The sequence below is a fragment of the Dermacentor andersoni genome, chromosome 9, assembly GCF_023375885.2.
Source record: "Dermacentor andersoni chromosome 9, qqDerAnde1_hic_scaffold, whole genome shotgun sequence".
Taxonomy (NCBI): domain Eukaryota; kingdom Metazoa; phylum Arthropoda; class Arachnida; order Ixodida; family Ixodidae; genus Dermacentor; species Dermacentor andersoni.
In genome coordinates this window covers 17160704-17183419 of record NC_092822.1, presented here as the reverse complement: position 1 = coordinate 17183419, position 22716 = coordinate 17160704, and the positions used below count along the sequence as shown (strand labels likewise).

Sequence of the window (22716 nt, the reverse complement as noted above, 5' to 3'; positions counted from 1 at the left end):
CGTGTTTTGGAAGTCCCTAACAAAGCCTGATCCCTTCTGTTCCTGTCTGTGTCCGTGAGCAACTGTGCGTCATGGTCGGTGCAGGAGTCGTTGGCGAAGTCGTAGCAGATAGCCGCCAGTTTTTCACTCGTCTAACGCGGACTGAATTCGCGGGTGATTGATGACGGGCGTTCCGCTCCCGTCATTCTGTTTGAATCTTTACCGGGAACGTCACACGCGTAAATGCTTATTCAAACAGAGCCGCCATGACTATGCTCATAAACCCCCCCTCCCTACACTAGCAAGTGCAGCAGGAGGGGTAGTACATTCCGTCTTGGCGGCAGCGGGGTTGAGTAAGCGGCGGGCGTTGCCAGAGGCGGCATCGACGAAGGAAACCTATGTGCTTCCTCGCTGAATAATATAGCATCGGTTAGTGTAGCCCGCTGATATATATACGAGCATGTTCGGTGCGTCACGCGAGCGTTAAATACGCGTGTATACGTTAGGCCGTTCATCAGCGCAAACGGGAGCTTCGAACGTGTGCTCTATTATATTTATGCATAGCGCAGGGCACTGAACAAATCGCACGTTGCCATAGAACAACTTCGCGCCCTTTCGTTCGCGCGAACACAGCCGTGTGTGCTTCGTTCCGCATAACCGCGAGCTACCAAGTATAGCTCGGGTCCGCCATTTTTTCTTCCCTGCAACCTAACTGCACCGCCTTGCTACAGAGTGCGCGCGCCTCTGCGCGGAAGACCTCTCTCTCTCTGCAAGTCTTGGCAGTGCCTGCTCGTTCATCAAGTGCACTTTACTAACCGGCGCCCCTAACTCACTCCAGCGACCGAGTAACTGAACTTGCGTAACAGCGTTACACACGCAGTGTGCGCGTGGCCGGCCTTGCGTTCCTCAAAGTGTTTGCATCTGCGCGTAAATGTGAGCGCGCAAGAGAGCGGTCGCGCTCTCCTCGCGTGCCTGCCTTTGTTGTTTTGCTTGCTTTGTTAGCGCCAAGTCGGGTACATATACATACACGCACATAGCCGCGAATGCTTTCTCGGGGCAAAGCGCTGGGCTGCTGTGCGCAGCGGAGCGCGCGCGCTCCGAGGCGAGCGTTTTATGTGCGCGCGCACACCTACGGAAACGCCGCGCTGGCTACTGGCACCGCCCGTACCGAGGAGCGCCGTTCATTTCCATAATGCACGAGGCATAGGCGCTGTGGTGCGGTCGCTGCTCAGCTACACGCTCGCTTGGCTTTCGCGCGTGCGCCTTTGCTCTGCCTCGCGTTCGCCCGCCCTCTGTAACCTGCACGGCTTGCAGGAGCTGGACTTCTCACTCCACTCTTTGATATTACTTTCTCTTTTTTTCTTTCTTTCTTTCTTTCTTTCTTTCTTTCTTTCTTTCTTTCTTTCTTTCGTTCTTTCTTTCACGGTTACTTCGGTTTAAGTCTTCATTGCGCAGAATTGGGGGAAGGACGTCCTTTTCCTCGAGTTGTTGAACGGTTTCGTGCAGTGGAGGCCGCATATGCGCTGCATGGTTTCGTCCTTTCGGCGACTGTACACAGTCACCGTTGCTACCTTTATGATCGCCCCCCTCCTTCTGTCTTTTTAATTTCGCGCCGAAACTCTACCGTCGGTACGTCACTGTGACGTCACCGATTTGAATATATTTTACGGTATTTGGGCTCTTGCGACGCATTAACGGTTATCGAAACCAAATGAGCTCGGTCTTTGGATCCTCTGGTATGCAGTGCAATTCGTAAAAGAAGTAGGCCCGAGCACACACTGTCGAGATTCGTGTCGTCACGGAGAGCTGGTTCTTGAACTTCGGTAACTTCAAAGTGGCGCCGCCACCAGTCCATCACTTTATGCGTCTTTTCTCGCTTATACGAGGCTTCCTCTCGCGGCAACAGTGGCTGTTTCTTTGTGTCGTCGAGGAGTGATATAGTTCCTTATTATTTCTCCTGTAGTGCCCCGTTAACATATCGTGCCACCTGCATCTAGCTTTATGTGACACAAAAATATTTTAGCTTATCCCATTTGGTATAGTTCTGAAAAGGCTGAAAGCTGATGTCCATGAAGATTCACAATGGGAGCCGGATTCACAGGTGCTGCTGTGCGTAAGTGTTGTTTGCCATCGGCCGGTCGCCTTCGCTAATAATATGTTGATGTGACGACTGACTCTCGATAGTTCTTTTACGAACAATTCTAGCCTAACAGATTTTTGTAAGTATTGGTTTAGGTTCCTCATTATACCGGTGCTGTTAGCGTCTCTTCTTTAATCCATTTCTGAAAGTTCAGTATAGCGTACGTAGGTAAATGAAGCCCCTTGATTATTGCTCGTCAAGAGCTACTGATATCCGTTTAATGACTTCTCTTCATTTTACAAAACTCTGTTTCGTTTCCTCTCTGCTACGTCATCTGCTGCTCGATACCAGGCAGGAACAACCAACCAACCATTCCCAGGAGCGCACACTTTGCACAGCCTTTTGGCGTCGACCGCTGCGGAGTTTGTCCAGCTTGCGGAAACGCGAGTGTTTAACGTGTGTGGCCCGTGCTGGTCGGGCAAACGGTCGGCTGCGTTGGCGGCTGCCCCTGCAGTCGCCTCGCTGGCCGCCGGCCGGCTCATTCAAAACAATGTTCGAATGCCAAGGCCGGACGGGTCTAAAGTTAGCATCGCTTCCAGGGTGCCCGGTGTTGTGTGCGTCGCAGCGTGATAGGCGGGGCACGGAGACTTTGAAGAGGGCCATCTTCGCGCGCGTATAGGAGGTTTGCTTAAATTGCGGTGTTTCACGTGCCGGAACCGCGATCTGATTTTGAGGCACGCAGCGTAGTGAGGGATCAATTTTGACCATCCGCAGTTCTTTAACGTGCACCTAAATCAAAGTACCCGTGAGCGTTCTTGCGTTTCGCCCTCCATGGAAACGCGTCCGCCGCGTCCGCGATCGAACCTATACGGCCTCGTGTGTAGATGTCGATGTGGCGTGGACAAAGGCTGCAGAGTACGGCGTCTCTAAAGTGCGTCGGCGCTGCCGAAACCTTTGGCGTAATGCGTGAAGTTTACGAGATGAAGTGGAGACTGGCAAAATGTCATACTGCAGTAGATAAAGTAAAAGCTGACAAGCTCACGCAGGCCAGGCGACAATTTGACTCCATCGCTTTCAAAGGCGATGATAATATGTGATGTGTATGTATAAATTACGATCATGGTTGTGCTGACTAAAAGAAAAAAAAAATGAAGAAATAGAAATCGAGGGATGTTAATAGCGTGAATGTTCTCTGAAGGCTGGAATAACGCACAAACAACTCGCAAAGATTGTCGTTTCAAAGCGGCAAACAGAAGTGTCAACGTAGACGGACCTATTCGCTCACCTGTATTACGTCTCGTTGTTCAAAACGTGCCACTTCTTAACGACGTTATGATAACCTTTTCTTTTTCAAAAAAAAAAAAAAAAAGATTAAAATAGGTGCTATAGAAGCAGCACCCAAATCATTTTAAACTGGTTTAAGATTCTTCCAAGACGCCATTTTCGTTGATTCGGACAGAAAAGTTTCTTTATTACTCAACAAAGCGGAAACCAAACACACACGTTTCAGCGTCTCACACTCGGCGCTGAAACGTCAATCTGACGTCACAGATTTGAAACTGCGTTCTCATGGACCATTTTGTTACAGGAAACGTTTTGAAATTTTTGTTGGTTCCTCCGGACCTTTAGAGTGCACCGTTCTGTCCTTATTTCGCCTGTAAACACTTAACTATAGGGCTTAGTGGACGCTATCGAAGTGCACGACCTCGCGGCGAGCGAGTGCGACAAGTTCACGGCAACGGCGCCACTAGCCTTACGTTTTTGCGTCTCAAGCTGTAGTGTAACCAGGCTTCGTCTAACGGTAAAGGACGGTGTTGCCGCTGAAGTGCGATTTACTAAACGGATGAACTTACTAATCCTGTTTAGTGTGCCTGTAACCCTTAGAATAAGAAGATGTTTCGGAAGACAAAAGACGGAGGCTCGCTCCCTAGTGAAAAAAAAAAAGAAAAAACTCTGGAGAACTTTGTTTTCCGGCGTCTGGCGATCGAACGTCGCCGCAAGATTAACGACGCCTGCCGCCACGACGCGGGCGATATTGACCTTCCTTCGCGGGTGTTCCTCTTTGTACAGCGGGCCACGTCTTGTTCTCCACGCGGCTGTCTTCGATCGTCGTTGATGCCGAGAAGTGGACCGCGACCTGCCTGGAACAGTCGCCGATGCGACGTCGTGGCGCGGAATACGGCAGGCCCAAGGTTGCTCTTTTATTGTCTGGGCATCGAGGCTCTCACCTTTGTGTGCAGACGGTGGGCTTCTATAGCCTCATCTCCCAAGCCGCGTCCACATATAACCGCGCGCTTGTGGTTCTCCACGGTGTTTTTTTTTTCTTAATTAGTTTATTTCATGCAACGAGACGCCAGCGGCTGTGAAAAGAGGAATGGTGTAAGGAGACGCCGAGGCGATCTTTTGTTTTGTGGAAAGAAAGAAGGAAGGAGAGGGAAGCCGAAAAAAAAAAAAAACTGTACGGTGGTGAAAAGGCGCGTTGCTGTCTCGGGCCTCAGCGCGCTTCAAGCGGCGCATCTGCTTTTGTATTCTGGGAACCGTTAACGTCAGACAAGATTAATGAAGAGTCTTCTGTTATTAACAGCTCACTGGCGTCAAGATGCCTTCCGGCTCTCTTAGTTCCTGCTTAGAAGCCAGCGTCGGGTTTGTCACGTCCATATCGTTCGATACTTGGTTGCGTAAGCGTTCATTGTGATTATGATAATTATGATAATGACAGCAACTACTACTGCTGTCGTAGTCAACGGGTATTTCATGGATACAAGTATCTATTTATATTTTGTTTTGGTGGTGGGGGTGGTGATAAACTTTATTGAAGGGGGGAGGGGGAAGGGCGGAGGTGGCAGAGGGATTGGGCTCAAGGCCCTGGGCCTGCTTGGCCTTCTCCGCCCATGTCCAGCAGTACAAGCTGTCGGTCGACGTCCCCAGCCCTGATCAAGTGGTCCAGTCAGTCTCGCTCCTGACCGGGCGATGAGAAAACGGTAGCGAGGTGCATTCTCACATTATGTGTGTGGTACTGTTGGGTGCTTCACCGCCACTGCACCACGTGAGAATACGCGTAACCTACGGCCTCCTGTCCAAGCTGAGTATCATGTTGAACTATATTGATAGATTGCACTTCTGAAGATACATTGTTCTTACTTCGAGCCCTCGGAAAGCCATACGCAATATTCAACGGCAGGATTTGCCAATTTGCTTCATATGACCGAAACGCTGTTAATTCTACACAATACAATTTTATTTCTCTTTGTGATGCAGTTTGAACATTACAAAGAGCGGACGTCGAGCAAAAATCTGCTTTCTGCAGCTTGAGAAACGCCCTGCGCCCGCACAATTTCGGTTCCTGCGAAAAAGTGCGAGAAATGCGAAACGCAGCCGGTTCTCGTTCTTGATTCGCTGACAAGATGCGCAAGCTTCATCAGGAGTGTGTTCAATGGGGCTGGTTGGTTCATCTTTCATTGTACATCAGGATGCTTATTTAGGCACTCCTGGCACTGCAGCGGGTCTGTAAATCCTAACTGGCAACCATTCTGTTTGACCGGGCGGGACGCCAACCAAGTGCATTTCGTGCACTGCTAGGCACTTATCGCTCTGGACTCAGCACAATGCCCACAACCGCTCGAGCAGTCGCAATCCATACGTATGCCGCTCGCCAGTGGAGAGAATGACCGCGACGCCCCCTGCCAGTTTCATCGGGATAAGTCATTGGCGCTCAATTCCCAGACCAACGATTTGAAAGGAGTCGGTGGCAGTGCCCTTTCATCTTTCGCGCGGCATCTGTGGTCGCTGTCGTATAGACGCCGGCTCTGGCGCCTCACGTCGCGCTCCCGCATAATGGCATTGGCCGTGTATAGCGGTGGCGTATGCTGTGCGCACAATGGCCGGTCTGTTTTCGCGTGGTTCGTCGCGTGAGACGCCGGGTTATTCTCTGTGCGCCTTTTGATCTGCGAATGTGAATGACGTTTGGAGCGGCCGAACATTGCCGAAGCACTTCTTTCAATATATTTACGCAGGATGAGTTTTGCGGGAATCCACGATGCGGGGGTAGGTTTACGAAAGGTACAGTTGCCACCCTGCTTACAATAGCGCTATATAAGGTAAGCTCATTGGAGTTATTTGGTACAAACAGAGCCCTAACTCCGGGCTCTGTATGCCGTATGCTGAACTAGCAATAGGCACGTCCATTCGTTAATAGAGGCTAAATCGATGGGCATTTATTCAGCGCAGCTGGAAGTGACTGATGTGAATGGCGTTAGGTTAGACACCCAACCATTAAAAAAAAAAATAACAATCTACTGATTTTCAAGCTCAGCTGTATTGTCATATCTCAGCTATAACAGATGAAGGAATATTAATTAGGTTGACCGGCACTGTACATCGTTTGCTTAGTACTTTATCCGGCGTCAAAGAGTTGCGTGTGCCCGCAACCTTGGTCTACGTATATTGCAACACACGAACTTGGCGATGAGCATCGCGATAGCGAATTGACTCAACGTTAAACTCTTTTATTCATTAGTTTTTTTCGAATGCCGCCATGATAGGGACACGCTTCTGGCTTGTCACTGGACCCGAGCCATGGGATGCTGAGCCACTATAGAAGACCTCTCGTGGAGCAAAATAGACGTGCCAGTAAAATCAGACAAAAGGAAATGTAGAAGAAAGTGGCCGCACAGTTTAGAATACACGCAGAGGGAATGATCGTTGTGTATTCCCTGCGCCGGAAGTGGGTCACTGGAAAAGACGGAGCGGAAGTGGCGTAGTTCAAGCCTGACGCGCGTCGAGCGCGGCACGAATTGGCCGTGGGCGCGACTTCCATTTCGAAACGCACATGGCTGTTAAAGTGGGAAGAATTTTTTCCCATCTTTTCTATTATTGTTACCGTATAGTTTTCTTTTCCTTCTGTAATAGTTCTTGGTCGATTCTCGACCCCCGGTCCATTTCTGAGCTGTACATAGACTCGCAGAAACGCCGAAAGCCTCGTTAGGCTTGTCGCTAGTTCGGTAATGGGCTCAGTGTGTTGCAGTTAAGTTTTTTTTCTGTAGTTGCTGCCGAGTTCATTTCTCGAAAACGCGCGTCAGCTGGGATTTACAAAAAAGGGGGGAGACGGTACGACGTCGACGTTGAACGAAACTGGTGCTTCCGCTTGTCCGACGGTCCCGGTTAGCTTTTATTAGCTAAATGGGAGCAGCGATTTACGACGGTCATCGCTTGTGATTTAGTCCCTGCTGAGGCGAAAATGTGCGCGGTAATTTGTCGTCATTAGGGTAGCGGGAAGTTGATCGTCTTTCGTATCTTCCTGGTGCCCGTTGTTATATAAGCCTCTACGGAAAGTTTGAGAAGTGGGGCTGCACGTAGGTGTGCACTTCGTGAAAGAAAAGCAAAAGAAAGAAAGAAAGATTAGGTTGAGATAGTGGGTCGCGCTGATGATTATCGTGTTCATGGTGATGGAGGTGGTGGTTGTGGTGGTCTGGATGTAGAGAGAGAGCGCGCTAACGCTTAATTACGGAACACTTCGGTGCATTTTTCGGGACCCAATTCGGCCTTATTGTGGATGAACGAAGAGAATAAAACGCTGGTCGGGCATACGACCGGCCGTAGCGTAACAAATCGACTGCGAGCAGTTGCGTTAGATTTTAGCTGATGCCGACGTACATAGACAAACATGTGATATATAGACGTCGGGTAGCCTAAGGGTGCCTAAATTCGTTGAGGAGAATGCCGCCGCGAGGAGGATATTATAGCGATAGCCACAAAGAAGCTGTAGTATCGACAGTCTCCACGCTTTTGTCTGGAAGAATTGATTGTTGGACTAGTTGGTTTTGCATAGCTGCACAAGTAAATTATCGCGTTAAAACACACAGATACAAGAAAGGGAGACAAAGACAAGCGCTTAATTGCATGATCAACGCTTCTTATGCGGCGTTTCGCGCTGCTGCATAACTTCTCTGCGAACTGCACTACGGCCACTTCCTTACTTAAGGGACACTATAGCTTATGTTGTTAAATTCTGATTTCGGAATAGCAACGCGACCGCTCTTATTGTGAGAGGACGCTGGGTAAGCCAAAAAGGACACCACAAGAAGGTTAGGAAAGCTTGGCCTTAATAAGATGGTGTTTCGGTATAACATACTTTACCAGCCTTGACCGGTTCACTTTTGCTCTTTAATGACCGTTTGAGTGTACCGTGGCCATGGAGTAAGCAAAAAAAAAAGTTTTCTTGCTTCGTGGTCGTGTACCTTGCGGACGGTCCCGCCCGGTGTCGGCCGTCGCTGTTGTGTGCCATCGAACATGTGGCTCACACACCCACTGTGCGCGATCGGCCAATAAATGGGTGCATTGTTCCAAGTTATAATCGGAAATAAATTTTCAGGACTGCTACGTAGTAAGAGCCGTGGAAATATGAAATTACATGTTAAAATTAAAGCAGTATTAGGCGGAACAACTAATAATCACTAATTGAAAAGTACACGCCGAAAAGAAAGGGGGGGGAAAGGAGACGGCCCCCCTCCACCGCACATCCAGCACTTCGAGCGTTCTACGTCGTCGACCTCGTCCTGCGAGGAGCTGCGCAGCTGTGCGTGTCTCTCGCCGCTCGGTGTCCGATCCACGCGGCAGGCGTGCGTCGGCCACGTCGCGGCCGCTTTCCCGTCACGGAGCGACCCCCCCCCCCTCCCCCCCTCCACCCCTCGTGTCCTTCTGTATACCGTCACTATGATCGTCGCATTTGTTTTGTTTCAAGCGCCAGGTGGCTCGCAGGGAGAGGCGAGAAGCAAGGACGAAGCGGCTGGCGTCTGGCTTGTCGGAACCATGCCCTCTTTCTCTTTCTTCCTTTCTTTTTTTTAATCTTCCGTGACACCTCTTCCGCGGCTAACCGCGCACGGAATTTTCGAACCCATAAGGAAGCCACTGAAGAGAGGAGCGCGACGGCGCTGTCATCTGTGGCGGATGGTCCTTCATTTATATTGAACGGGCGGGCTTCCTCTCCAGATCTCGAGAGTTGTCTTTTTTGTTGTTGTGTTTTCCCCGGCCCCGCGTTGCTTTGTTTCTTCTCATGCTCAAGCAAAAAAAGAATAAAAAGGAAATGCATAATCCTTACGAACAACGCTCGGTTGCGCAATACGGCGAATGGGAAAGGCTTTGTTTTACCGCGTTATGAGCGGTACGGGATGTTTGTTTCGAGCCTCCCGAGTCCTGTGGAAGACGTTTTTAATGCCCCTAATGTTCTACAGTCAGGTCAGCGTCATTTTCTTTTCTGTATTCTTTTTGTACACCTATTGTGCGTCTGCTTTTTCGTACCGTGATGTCGGCATGTAGCTTCTAAACGATGAAACTGTAGCCGGTGGGATTTTCTCCTTTCACTCTTTCTTTCCTTCCTTCTTTCTTTCTTTCTTTCTTTCTTTCTTTCTTTCTTTCTTTGGTGAGATTACGTGCCTGCGCGTCTGTGCGTCGCCTTTCTCCACAGGGAAATATTTGAAATGTTTTAGTGTTAATATTGTAATGAAGAAAGGAAGAGAATGGCATACCGATCATCATCAAGAGCGGAGGGCTCGAGACCGGCGTTCGAACACCACCATCTTGCTCTCCGTGCTCACTGTTCCGAGCTACCGCCCGTTTGTTGGACTCGCTCAATAAACATCCTTACATTTGGTGGATCGTGCTGGGTACGCACATCGTCGGCACCCTGGAACTCCGATCCCGCACGTTGCACTCGACCATGCAAGCTGACGCAGCCCAACAGCCGCCACCTCTCCCGGCCGCCGTTTGTCCCGGCCCCGTTCGCCAGCGAGACCCCCCGGTATTTTCGGGTACGGAAGACCAGGACGTCGAGGACTGGCTGTCGTCCTACGAAAAAGTTAGTGGACCCAACAAGTGGGATGACGCTGCTAAGTTGAGTACCGCGAACTTTTACTTGGCTGGCGTGGCGAAGCTGTGGTATACGAACCACGAATCGGAATTTGAAAACTGGTCTGCTTTCAAGGAGGCAATATCTGCTGTTTTCGGTCGCCCTGCCGTGCGGAAGTTACGCGCCGAGCAACGGCTGCGCACACGGGCACAGGAACCGAATGAAACATTTACCGCCTATATTGAGGACGTACTCGATCTCTGCAGGCGCGCCGATGCCTCAATGAGCGAAAGTGCCAAAATACAGCACATCATGAAGGGCGTCGACGACGATGTCTTTCAGATGCTTCTTGCGAAGTCTCCTGGCACTGTGTCAGAAGTTGTAACTCTTTACCACAGCTATGACGAGTTGAGAAGGCAGCGGGCTCTCACCCGACGTTCATCTCAGACGTACAATCAACCGCTCGCTGCACTGGACATCATGCCTGACCAGTCATACCTTATCGCACAAATGAAAGAATTTGTGCGTGAGGAGGTGGCCCGTCAATTGTCTCTCCTGCCGTTTGCTCAGCGTCAGGAGCTCCCACAACAGCAGCAACTGCAGCGACCAATCCCGTTGGCTCCCGCGCTTCGACACGTCATTCAAGAGCAGATTTCCGAGGCCATGCCGGTGCCCATTCAGCAGCAACCTGTCGCCGCGCCTCTTAGTTACGCTGAGGTAGTAAAGCGGCAGCAGCTTCAACAGCCCTCACCACCCCATGGTGTGTCGTATGCTGCAGCCCCGATTCAGCCGTCCGTGACATGGTCTGCTCCCATCCCTGCAAATCCCTGGCGAACGCGCGACAACCGGCCGATCTGTTTTGCGTGCGGTGGCCCTGGTCATATCGCCCGATTCTGCCGCCGTCGCGCGCCAGGATATTCAGACGCCCGTTCACCGAACTACATAGATCGTCCCCGCTCTCGTTATGAAGATCCGGGTCCCCAAACAAGCACGTCTTCACGTGACTATCCGCAACCCACGTCTCGTCGCTCACCTTCACCCCGTCGCCGCTCCTTGTCGCCCATGCGTCGTCGACCAGCCCCTGAAAATGAGGGAAACTAGCCTCCGCAGTTCGTGAGGCAAGAACTGCGCTGTCGAAATGCTCAAGTCCTCGAACTTTGCCGTCGAATATTGTCGAAGTTTTCGTAGAAGGCATCCGTGCATATGCTCTTGTCGATACCGGTGCTGCCGTTTCTGTTATAGACGCCACACTTTGCCGCAAGCTTCGGAAGGTGACCACGCCTCTTGAGATGATGCCCTTACGTACAGCGAATGGAGACCCTGTTCGGCCTATAGCTGCCTGCACTGCTCGACTTATTATAGCTAAAGAGCACTACATTGTCGAGCTTATCGTCCTTTCCTCTTGCTCGCACGACATTATACTTGGCTGGGACTTTCTATCGTATAATCACGCCGTTATTGATTGTGCCAGATCTGAACTTGAGCTCTTCCCCTTGTGTGACGAGTCGTACTACCCCGCTCATCAAGCCGCACACAAAATAGTCGTCACAGAAGACACAGAAATTCCGCCGACAGCAGCTGTTTTGCTCCCCGTATTCTGCAACAGCATATGTGGTGAAGCTGCATTCTTTGAACCATCACGCCTTCTTCTAAATCGGAAGCCACTTCTTTTGCCTTATTCGACCCTCTCTATTTCGAATGGAACAAGCGCTCTCTGCCTCACAAATCCTCTTCCATATCCCATCAGACTGCTTAAAGGTGAATCCCTTGGATGCGTGCAACCCATTGATATCGGCCAAATTTTTTCCGTGCAGCAAGATTCAGCTCGACGCGACCTCGACGTCATCAGTGCTCTTACCCCTTCTGATGTTCCAGCTGCTGACCTATTCGATTCGTCCATCGCAGACGGACTGTCCCCATTTGAACGCTCTGCTCTTCTCCAGCTGCTCTACCAGTTCCGCGACTCCTTCGATGTTGCCCAACGTGCCCTTGGCCGCACTTCTACCATTGTTCACAACATCGACACCGGCTCCAACTTGCCAGTGCGACAACGCCCTTACCGCGTCTCCACCGCGGAACGTCAAGTTATTACCGACCAGGTTGACGATATGCTTAAACGCGACGTTATTCGCCCTTCACAAAGCCCGTGGGCATCCCCTGTGGTTCTCGTTAAAAGAAAGGATGGATCGATTCGCTTCTGCGTGGATTACCGGCGCCTAAACAAGGTCACTCGAAAAGACGTGTACCCTTTACCTAGAATTGACGATGCCCTTGATTGCCTACAAGGTGCCGAGTTTTTTTCGTCGTTAGATTTGCGTTCCGGGTATTGGCAGGTACCTTTAGCAGAGGCCGACCGTTCAAAGACAGCCTTCGTCACGCCTGACGGTCTATATGAATTCAATGTCATGCCCTTCGGCCTCTGCAATGCGCCTGCCACCTTCGAACGCATGATGGACTCGGTACTGCGGGGTTTGAAGTGGCACATGTGTCTCTGCTATCTCGACGACATTGTTGTCTTTGCGCCAGATTTCGCAACCCATCTCGAACGCCTCAACCATGTCCTGACGTGTCTGAAAACAGCTCAGCTGCAACTAAATCTCAAGAAGTGCCGTTTTGCTGCGCGAAAACTTACAATTCTTGGTCACGTTGTATCAAAGGATGGTGTGCTTCCGGACCCAGCTAAATTACGTGCCGTGACTGACTTCCCCAAACCGACGACTCTAAAGCAGTTACGAAGCTTCATAGGGTTATGTTCCTACTTTCGTCGGTTTGTGCGCAACTTCGCCTCTATAATTGCGCCTTTGACCCAACTACTAAGCAGCGCCTCCAATATCTCGTCATGGTCTTCTGAGTGTGACCAAGCCTTCTCCACCCTTCGCCGTCTCCTGACGTCACCACCTATACTGCGCCACTACGATCCTACGGCCGAAACTGAGGTGCACACAGACGCCAGCGGTGTCGGTCTCGGTGCTGTCCTCGCGCAACGAAAGCCTGGGTTCGCAGAGTATGTCGTCGCATACGCCAGCAGAACGCTCACCAAGGCTGAATCAAACTATAGCGTCACCGAGAAAGAATGCTTGGCAATAGTCTGGGCGCTTGTCAAGTTCCGCCCTTACTTATATGGCCGCACGTTTGATGTAGTTACGGACCATCATGCATTATGTTGGTTGTCTTCGTTGAAGGATCCGTCAGGTCGCCTTGCCCGCTGGGCTCTTCGACTTCAAGAGTTTGACATCCGCGTTATATATCGTTCCGGATGCAAGCATGCCGGTGCTGATGCACTGTCGCGGTCACCACTATCCACCGAAACTGCGTCCATATCCACTATAGCCCTTCCATTGTCAGCTCTTGACGTCGCCACCGTCTCCTCTGCACAGCGCCACGATCCCTGGATCGCTTCGCTTCTTGACGTTTTATCCGGGGCACCCACTCTTTCGACCACTCGAACTCTGCGACGCCAAGCTTCGCACTTCAGCATCCGTGATGGCCTCTTGTACCGGCGCAACTACTCGCCAGATGGTAGGAAGTGGCTCCTAGTTATCCCTCGAACGCTTCGCTCTACAATCTGCGCTTCCTTTCACTCCGACCCGCAGTGTGCTCACGGTGGTGTCTTCAAGACCTATGAACGCTTACGGAAAAGGTACTACTGGCGCGGAATGTTTCGCTTTGTCCGCAAGTTCATTCGCGGCTGCCACGAGTGTCAGCGACGAAAAAAACCACCGCATCCTGCCGCAGGTTCATTGCAGCCCCTTCCATGCCCAGAACGCCCATTCGACCGCGTTGGAATTGACCTTTATGGACCTTTACCTTTGACCACGGCCGGAAACCGATGGGCTATCATTGCTGTCGACCACCTTACACGATACGCCGAAACCGCTGCTCTCCCCACGGCGACAGCACAGGACGTCGCCTCTTTCATCCTCAGGCGTTTTGTGCTTCGGCATGGTCCTCCTCGCGAACTCCTCAGTGACCGTGGCCGCGTATTTCTCTCCGATGCAATTCAAGCACTTCTCCACCAGTGCAACATTGTACATCGGACGTGTACTGCCTACCACCCTCAGACGAACGGTCTCACTGAGCGGTTTAATCGGACTCTGGGCGACATGCTTGCGACACATGTTGCATCTGATCAATCAAACTGGGACCTGGTTCTCCCATTTGCGACATACGCGTATAACACCGCTACGCAAGTCACAACCGGGTTTTCCCCCTTCTTCCTTTTGTACGGTCGCCAGCCGACGCACACTATCGACACGTTGCTGCCATACGCACCAGATACCTCAGAGTGCACGCCCGTGTCAGCAGCGGCCCGTTACGCTGAAGATTGCCGACAACTAGCCAAGCGCTTTACTACAGCCGACCAACAACGCCAGAAAAACGCCCGCGATGATGATCACTCTCCGGCCGCAACATTCGCTCCTGGAGCACTTGTGTGGCTGCTTGTACCACCCTGCGCCCCTGGCTTGTCGTCCAAACTGCTCCCAAATTATCATGGTCCCTACCGCATCGTCGAGCGTACTTCCCCCGTAAACTATGTCATTGAGCCTCTTACGCTGCAAGGCGACCGTCGTCGACGTGGACGTGATGTTGTTCACGTAAACCGCCTCAAGCCGTACTTCGACCCTCTTGTACCCACCTGTTAGATCGCCAGGATGGCTCCACCTTTCTCGACGGGGGCAATTGTAATGAAGAAAGGAAGAGAATGGCATACCGATCATCATCAAGAGCGGAGGGCTCGAGACCGGCGTTCGAACACCACCATCTTGCTCTCCGTGCTCACTAATCCGAGCTACCGCCCGTTTGTTGGACTCGCTCAATAAACATCCTTACATTATATATATATATATATATATATATATATATATATATATATATATATATATATATATATATATATATATATATATATATATATATATATATATATATATGTATATATGTATGTATTAATTATGCGGCTGACGGCAGCCCGCGTAACATCTTCGCATTGTCGCGGCACTCCATTACCTCCCATCGATGGATCCTTCAAATTTTTGTGGTCATGATTAATCAGCACGAGGACACATCCCCGCGAAAAAGGCACACACACACATAAACACATGTCACAGGAACTGCGTTAATTATGCCCAGAAGCTAGCACCATGCTATCCCAACAACGTGTCAACCTTCTCGTTGTTTTCTGTTCAGTTTTTCTATTTGTTTGCGTTATTACATCCGAGGTTCACTGAAGCAGAATTTTCCTGCGAGTAGAGATGGACAGTTTATTATAGAAAGTGCAGAGTAGTTAGCCTGAGCTCGTATGTTGTATACCTTCTACTCTGCACAGGATATGAATGAAATGAGACCAAAAAAATATTACGTAATATCACGAACAAGACGGGTAGTAGGGATGCGTATGCACAATATCCACGTAAGACAGTGGTCTCGATTAAGCCTCCAAATCCAATCCAGTGTTCTGCAAGCAGTCTAGAACAACACTCGTAACTGGTTTTGCTGCCGTGCTGCTAGAGCACGGAAGGTCGGCTTTCTATCGATTCATGACGAATGGCGCGTTGTTTGAGAGCAGGATTGTTCTTGTACGAAGCCCCAACGGATGCGCTGTCGTACACCAGAACAACGCGAAAATATGCGAATCGGTAGCTATACGAGTGGACGACCGTGCAGTAACGCAAGCCGCCGTCTCTCTGCGTTAATAAACGGGTGAGAAATGTATGCCTGCTCGAGACGAAGCTAACGGGATTTGCGCGTGTCTACTCGTGCATTCGAGACTGTGCATAAACGGGTGAACGCGCCGCTGCATATAAAGCGGGCCTGTTCTTGGGGATAAGGCGATTGCGCTTCCTCGGTCCTGAGCTTTCCTCGCACGCCTCGTGAATGACGATATAGGGCTCGCCTCCGAAAGCGATAGGAGTCCGCGAGAGAGGCGCTCAAGCGACGCCGAGCCGAGACATCGCCCGCGAGTTCATTTGGCGAAGCCCTGCCGTAGCTCTTCTTACGCACAGTCGCCGTCATATACTCAACGCCTTCTTGCTTCTCCTGCGGAGGGTCTTGGCGACTGCTGGTGGGCGTGCCTTGAATTGATGCTATATACAGCTTAATGCTTCTTGCTTCCAAAGCATGCGTCGTTTGCTCCTTGCACTCCGCGTTTGTTAATATTATAAGCCGCTATGTGGATTCACTGTATGGATGGAGTCTTATGGCGGCGGCAGAATTCATGATTTACAGCATAAAGAGAGAGAGAGAGAGAGAGATAAAGGTAGGGACGACAAGACCACTGTCTTCGAAATATTTATTGTAAAGATGTGACGGTTTAGTGTACGAGCTGACGCATGCAAAACACATGGAACACAAGTTTAAAAAAGGGGGGAGGAGGGTTAATGGGTGTTGAGGATGGAGCGCTAGTGAAACAGCAAAAAGGTGACAAAATAAAAAAGTAGATTCGACGAGGCTTAAGTGTATTCTGTATAGGCTAATTCATGCTTAGTGGGAGCGATAGGTGATTTTGTGGCCGTTTTTGCTGTTTGCATCCATCCCAGATCATTGAGAACAAAACATTTTTTGATCGCTGACCTAATAAACATTCGTACCAGAGGGCGACGAAGGCACTGTTACAATTCGTAAATACAACAGTCTTGCACAAACGGCAGCCCTGAATGCTCTTAGTTGTTATCCACGCGCTGCAATCGTGTGCGATGATTGTGACTGGCCGTGAACCTACGCTCTCTTTCTATTTCTTTCTTATCTTTCTACCTTTCTCGTTTCCAGCTGTAAAGTAGCTAATCGGATTTTCTGCTCTGGTTAACTTCTCTGCTTTTCTTCCTTCTTTCATCTCTCTTTCTCTCTCTCTCTCTCTCTCTCTCTGTCTGGCTGTTTCAACTTTTTGGCTGCTCACTCTGCACACTTCACAATTCTCATAAGTTTTCCGTAAACATTTAGTTGAAAGACAGCGCTCGTATCTTGTCTTTACTTTTCCTTATCTTAATCGTTTTCGCGCGGTAATGTTCGTGGTATTATTCCAAGTCACCCAGTAATCCCCTCTTTGTTTCTCGCAGATCTTGTCAGTGGGACTTATTCGGAAGGGGGTAAAGTTGCAGAGGCTGTCCTTCTGAGTGCGCGGTGCAGAGTTCAGCGCTAGTGCATAGGTCGTATGCGTTACCTTTCTTATCTTTACCTATGCAAGTCCAAAAGAACTTCTGTTTAAGACCTCTTGACCAACACATTGGAATAACCTACAAATATATAGAATTCTTCAGCTGGCACCGCTTTTGTTCTGCACCGTTGGAATGTTTGCGACATTTATTTTACTGCTAAGGGAAACAATAAATGTAAATACGTGAGATACTGACATGGGATACGTTCCTTCTCTCTGAACACATCAAGAACATGTATACGGTAGGGACAAGACAGCTAAAAATACAGCGACTGTGAAATACTTATATTTCCTTGGCTAACTTGACTGCACATGACGGGAACTTTTCTGGGGTCATTAACACACTGCTGCCAAAGCGTGCTTAAAAGTGCCTATATAGAGCCGCGATTTTCTCGTGTAATACAACACTGCATTCATAAAACATTATCCTGAAGAAATCTTCGGGAGCCTATAGAATTATAGGCTCCGATAGATACCGTTATAGAGCTCTTTGACCCGCCAAGCGCTTTATCTACATGCTGAGACTGCCTGTGAAGGCAGTATAAGCTTCAACGTTCTTGTGTCGTGGCAGATGCTCTTGCCTCTGAGTGTAGGCATTCGTCTGCCTGCCCCTTCCGCTGAAGCGAGATGCAACATTCGTTGCAAAGAAACAAGAAAAGCGAGAAAAAAAAAACGCATTCCTTCAACGCAGCGACATAAAAACGTACGTTTAGTAAAGTGGGAGTGGAAACACAACGCAAACGAACAAATGTAAAGCGAAACGAAATGGGAGCAACTAACGTGCGCAACGTCAACGGTGTCTCGTGCCTGTCGTCCCTCGTAAACGATCGACCGGGCGGCAAGGGACCGCGCGAGAACGCAGGAGCGAGAATAAAACTTGGCCAATGACACGGAGCTGGCTTTTTCGCAGTTTCGAAGCTGCGCCCGGAGAAAGGCTTGCATTTCAGGGATGGGTGGGAGCATAGATGGGCAGGGTATAGGTGTAGGGTGGAAGTTCGTGCATTCGCAGTGCGAAGCCTGGCGCGGTATATGCGACACGGGTATACGAGTGTGCAGGTTTGCTTCGTTTCATGACAGTGCGCCGACTTCAACATCCTAGGGAGCGGTCGAGCCCGAGGGAAGTCGAGCTTCGCGAAATGCCAGCAGCTTGCGACGGCGTCAGTCGTCGACTTACTCTCCAGGGAAGGAAGTAAAGTGCTTGTTCCTTCGCGCTAGAGTGCATCGAGAGAAATGCGGAGGTGGGCTCTGCTGCGAACGTGATCCGAGATTGTGATCCTGTGGGCGAATTCGCAAAGCTTTTCTCGTTCGGGAGAACTGTGTGCCATTGTCGGTCGCCTTAGCCTAATGCTATATTCTCTCACTTCCCCGTTTCCCTCCTGCGTATATATGGGACAGCAAACTGGATAGCGTTTGGTTGCAACATACCGCCCTGCCCCTTCTTCATCCTCCTCTTGCATCTATCCATGTTTCCAACACCATGATTGGATGTCATCTGCTCTTACGAACAGTTCTGGCGCGAGAAAATTGTTTTCTGAATACGGGCCGTGCTCCGTGCGATGATTTCACGCGCTGAAAAGAAGAGGTGGTACCGAGAAAAACAAAACAAAAATAAAGCGCTCCTATAGCAAGACGTTGTGTGAACGGCGACGTAGCACAAAGAAGGCACGCAGCTACGAAACTGTACGAAAGATATTTCGGCAGTTCAATAAAACAATCGTTGTGATCTGCAGATTGAATGGGTGCGTAACCTCCTTTCGATGGCGGCGGCTTTACAAACACGGCTTAGTTAGCTGTGTTGGCAGCTGTGGAGGGTGAATGGAGCGACAAGTCTAATCATAGCCTCACTCGTTGATGTAAATCAGCCTTTGAAAGAGTAGATAATTGGCTGCACGCAAAAAAAAAAAATCATGCTACCCCTTACACAATACGACTGCTATCGTAGCGAAATCGTGTATGCGCAAAAAAAAGTAATAATAACTGTAACTCAGAAGGCAGGCAGCTGGCCCTCCCTCCGGAAAACACTACCGTGACGTGCCATCGGTGCATCACCTTACCTTCATAGCGCCTGCTGCGCCTTCTAGGTGGAAACGTGCCGCGCGCACGCAACCCTGCTATTTATTGAGCGGCCGCGGTACAGGGAATTAAAACGGAAGCGGAGGTTGGCGTGGCCGAGACTAGAGCGCGTAGATATAGCAGAACGCACGTAAGGATATATATATATATATATATATATATATATATATATATATATATATATATAACTAAAGTGAAGGTCGTCCAACACTGACACCCGCCTGCCATTGGCTCGGGCAGGCCGCTGTCGCAACCGAGACAAGGAGGTGGATAGGGAATGTTGGGAAGAAGGAGCGGGAAGGCGGATGGGGAAGGGTCGGCGGGCTCCGTGCGCCTACGTTTTCCCCTTTTCCCGTCCGGTGTCCTTCCCTGGGTGCGGGCGAGCTGCTGCATTTCCAGTTTCATATCCTGCTTCCCTGGTCGCCTTGTACGTATATCGCGCTCAAGGCTACGGCAGCGAAAAGAAAGCTGGGAAAGAGGAAGTAGTGGTACAGAGAGGGAACGGCTCGCGTTCCTGTTTTGGTTTTTCCCTGTCTTTTTTTTCTCTTTGTTTCGTTGTGCAAATATACGAGTATGTATTTTTTTTAAACCCAGTGCTAGTACATATTGTGTCTGTGAATGAAATAATCGAAGTTCCCTGAAGGAGCAGTGCCAAGACGTTCACGTCAGAGACGGTAGCAAACATGTCTCTGTAAGGCGCAGTAGAAAGGGCTCCTACCTTTTTTTCTTTATATCCTTCACTGTAAGTGATTGTGTTTAAAATTGTTCTGCCGTTTAGAATACGTGCCGCGCAGTTGATTGCTTGATAGTAGTGTATTGAAAGAAATATAAATGAGTCGCATTACTACGTCCGTAGAGGTAACATTAAACATTGTACGAGCGGGTGAATGACACAGACGAGTCTTAAATAGCTTCGAAAAGAAAAAACTAAGGCAGCTTTTTGCCCTAAATGGGAGAGTTCGTGATCGGAAGCGCAGTGAGCGTTATTACGAAGTGGACGAAAAGAACCGCTCTACCTCTGTCTTTATCCGATGCGTCCTTTCTTTTAATTGTTTTTTTCGTTTCTTCGATTGCTTCAAATGCCCCTATCAAGGAGTATTACATGAGATCTGTACATTTACATGTAATGCATGCATATCGCAGTTAATGCATACATTCACGAATAAATACGATCGATCGTACTTGCTACGGCGGTTTTACTTGCTATGGCGACCGACAAAAAGAAAAGAAACACATGCAGCAAGAAAAAAAGTGTTTGTACATATTTGTGAAACCTTTTCTCTGTCACATATGCGCCTCCAAAATGTTTAATCACTCAAAATTTTACTTCCGATAGCTATAGTTATACATAATGTTTGTTCTCTTGCGTGTTATCTATTCTCTAGCCCCTTGTGAGTCATGTCTAATCATGCAGTATAAAGGTAGGATGCAAATGAGATGAAAAAACAAAAAAGAAAGAGAAAAACGCGAGGCAATTATGTAATGAAATATAAGCAATAGCAGTCATTCGCAGCGAGCGTGCCAGGTGGCGCTACAACGCACCGCCGCACCAAACATGTGAAGAGGTTTAACCAAGACGCGTAGTAACTGTGTTTTGCTAGCGTGAGTCCGTCAACGTCCAGCTGAAGAGGTGATCGAGGACGTACTTCGGCATGCCCCGTGCGCAAGAGACACCTGGAGTTTCTATCGGAAGTACATTTACGTAATAATTCTATTTGAAGAACCTTTCATTTCTTTGGCAGTATTCTTTTCAGCGATAGTAGATGCCGGATACAGCGGTGATTGAATGCCGGTTGTAGAAATAAGAGTAGGCAGCCGCACTGGCTTCAGGATGGAAACTTCGCTTATAGCGCAGCGCACGGTAGTGAGAAGGGTGAAGTCAGGAGACGGAAAATACCTCGTCTGAACGTCTCGGTGTCCTCAAGGCGTTTTTCCTAGAAATGGCTCAAACCATGAGCAATAGCTATCATTTAAGCAAGACAGAACACTGAAAAACTCGCCCGCTTTTGTTTTGTGTTCAATTTCCTTGTAGGAAAACCTTCTCATGGAAGCTGCGGTGGCTCTTCAAAGGCGATGTATGGGGCGTTCCACTGCACCAATGCTGTGCTCAAATCGCCCGAGGCGGAATGAGCACTCTAGCTTGGTTTTGAGACTTTATAATATGCGCCATCTCGCGGAGCGTGTCGGTTATTCCTCGGTTCAATTACGATGAAGCCGCTGTCTATTCGCGTTGTTGCGTCTCATTTTTTTTTTTTTCCGTCCTATCATATGGTGTCCTTGTTGTTTCGTTCCTTCCACAGTCTAGATCTGCTCCTACGGGGTTTAGGGTTTTGGAGCATGGTTCTTGCTGGAGGCCGGCTCGCCGTGCTGGCTCAGTGCCCAGGGTTGGTTGATTTGGAGAGCAGGGTCCGGGATCGAGTTCCAACAATGACTGCGGCCTTCTGGAGCCACGAGGCGCGAAATGTCAGAACGCTTCGTCTGCTTATTGTTTCATTGCGCGATAAAAAGACCCCTAGCAGTGAAAATTCACACCCATCCCCTTCGATGTGCCTCGTAACCCATGGTTGTTATCTTCTACTTTGTTGTACTTTGACTCATTGACTGTCTGTGAACGTCTCTATACATTCTCTCTCTCCCTTCTCTCCCTTACCCTTCTCCCTTCCCCCGGCGTATACTGTAGCCAACCAGACTCTTGACTGGTTAACATCCCTACCTTCCTTATATCCTTCTCTGTCTCTTCTCTCTCTTGTTGTAGTGCAGGCATAACGACCGGGCAAAAGACACATTAAAAAGCACAAAGTGCTATAGTTATGTGAAAAAAACGTTAGTGCTTTGTGTTGTCTAATGTGCCCCCGGTCGTATTGCCTGCGCTATAACAAAGTAGAAGATGACATACCAACAAGGGGCCCATATAGCTACCCTCATCAGCCGTGGTAAACGCGATAAATCAATCAATCAATCAATCAATCAATCAATCAATCAATCAATCAATCAATCAATCAATCAATCAATCAATCAATCAATCAATCAATCAATCAATCAATCAATCAATCAATCAATCAATCTTGCGTTAGGCGCAGGCTAGTTCGGATACGCTTAGCAATTCTTCCTGCTTTCAAAGGAAACACCAAATATATGTGCGGCGTGGTTTTTATTATGCTTACGGCGCGCGCGTATAGAAAACGAAAACTACATCAACGACAAACATTTCTCGCACGACGCGAATAACGACCACAAGAAGGAGAGACCACGGCTGCTTAGACGAGAGCACATGCAGTCAAGCGCGCCATGTCAGATAAACGTGCGTACGCATGACAGATGCTTCCGCGATGTCTTTTGCTTATTTCTATTCCACCCAATACACGTTTCTCGTGCATTGAAAATGAGATGCCTTCCTCGTACAGCGCGAAGCTGTCATCGCGTCGCGCGTGCGAATCCTGTGCCAGACAGCGATCGTGGCTCTGCCTCCCAAAACCACGAGGGAACGCGAGTCTGGAGTTTTGAAATCGGCCGGCAGCCAGTGTTTTTTTTTCGCGAGGCGTAGCTGTAGTGATGAGCTGTGTTGCTTTATTCACTCGATACCCGAAGTGC

At 49.3% G+C, this 22716-nt stretch overlaps 1 protein-coding gene across 7 annotated transcripts in view; it reads left to right on the top strand.

Annotated features, from left to right (window-relative positions):
* The window catches only part of LOC126527122 (adenosylhomocysteinase-like 1), a 270192-nt gene that overhangs the window by 114817 nt on the left and 132659 nt on the right, over positions 1-22716 (top strand). The window lies entirely within an intron of this gene.